This window comes from Cyprinodon variegatus, unplaced genomic scaffold (assembly GCF_000732505.1).
Source record: "Cyprinodon variegatus isolate N-32 unplaced genomic scaffold, C_variegatus-1.0 Scaffold1338, whole genome shotgun sequence".
Lineage (NCBI taxonomy): Eukaryota > Metazoa > Chordata > Actinopteri > Cyprinodontiformes > Cyprinodontidae > Cyprinodon > Cyprinodon variegatus.
Window position 1 is genome coordinate 90,527 of NW_015151791.1, and position 1,787 is coordinate 92,313.

Here is a 1,787-nt window from a genome sequence, read left to right on the forward strand (position 1 = left end):
AGGGAGGAGGTGCTCTGATGGTGGGGGTGCTCTGATGGTGGAGGTGCTCTAAGGGTGGGGGCGCTCTAAGGGTGGGGGCGCATTTAGGGACAGCTGCTGATTTAAAGGTGAAACAGATTTACTGGGATATGAAACAAGCGTCTGTCTCTGAGTTGCTGAGTCCTGCTGAACTACGAAAGACAGAAAGATATGTTGAATTTTATTAAAACATAGCAAAAATCTTTTCTAGTAAACTTAGAGATTTATTTTATTGCTTGTTTCATATCCCAGTAAATCTGTTTCACCTTTAAATCAGCAGTTCTCCCTAAATGTGTCTCTGCTTAAAGTAAGATTGATGAACCCGTCTACCGATATAATGATGCCAGAGAAAATCATTTTCAGGATCTCTAGAAGCTCTGCAGTCTGATTCTCTGTTCAATCAGAAAACAACAGATCTGTGTTCATTCTAATCTGTAACTCTGAGTAATGCTCCTCAGAGAAGCTCAGCTTTTTAACTTGTATAAATGTTCAGTCTGCTGCCATTTTCAGCTGGAGAAGCTCGTTTGTGTAACTAATGGATTTTCCGGTGTTATGGCCACATTGGTCCTTCAGAAAGTTACGCCTGTGGATTTATTCCAGGTTTGTGTTTCTGGCCTGAACTGCTCACCGTGTCTTGTTGCCATTTTCACATTTTTCTATATTAGAACCTGCAGATAAAAAGAAAAAAGGAGCATCTATAGATGAAAATTAGCATGAAGGTGGGGGGGTCACCTGCTTCTATTCAGTCCCACTGTCCCCCTGTCCTTCCTCTCCCATTGAACCTGGAATAAACAAGTTCAAACAAACTAAGCAGGATGAGGATCAGCTGATCTTCCACCACATCAGAAACTCCAGGAATCTGCAGGAATTTGAAGGGATCTGGGCGTCTCCATTGATGGAAACTCTGTTTTTTCTATTTCTATTCTAACCAGGCGATGAGAAACACTGAGACGCACCGCTGGCAACAGATGTTTTCATTCACATGACACGCAATCTTCTACTTTATATCCCTCAAACAAATCAAACACCTGTTTACTCCGAAGTAAAGTCATTTTACTAGCATGGCTGCCATGTTGAGGCGTCATGGCAACAGGCTGAAAACAGCCCAGAATCCCTGATCATCCTTTGCTGAGCTAAGCTGAGCCCAGATGAAGTTAGATGTTAGAGAAGGAGCTAACCCTGTCACCTGACCCAGAAGGTCACAATCTAATCAATCATCCTGAGAGAGACCCAAGCAGAGATCTGAATGTTTATGTTCTCTCCAGCTGCCATGTTGGTGGTGGATGTGTAACCAAGTCCTGCCAGCAGATGGCGGCAGCAATAAACCCTTTCAGCTGCAGTTAGATTGGTCTGTTTTCTTGATTTTAGCAGGAACTGGTGCTTCTGGTGGAAATAATTGAACCAATCAGGTACAGGGCTTTAGAACTTCCACCATGTTTCTGTTTTTATCAGCAGCGGCCATATTGGATTTAGTGGTACCACTATATAGTGATGAGGGTGGATATTCTGACACAGCCATTGGCCGTTTCTCGATTCACAAGAACACGAGTACAGACTCGTGTCCTCACCAAGTCTTTTCTTGACTAGAACCCAGGAAATTCTGGACTCTGGGAGAACGGGAGCACGCAGAATGAATCTGGATCAAATGGAACAGAAGCGTAGTGATGACATGCAGAGCTGCGTATTTAAAAGCAAAATGCTAGGAAACTGGAGAGAAAATATCGCTCCACAGGCCTGCGGGAGTCCTTCCTAGTCTGGAAAAATGGTTT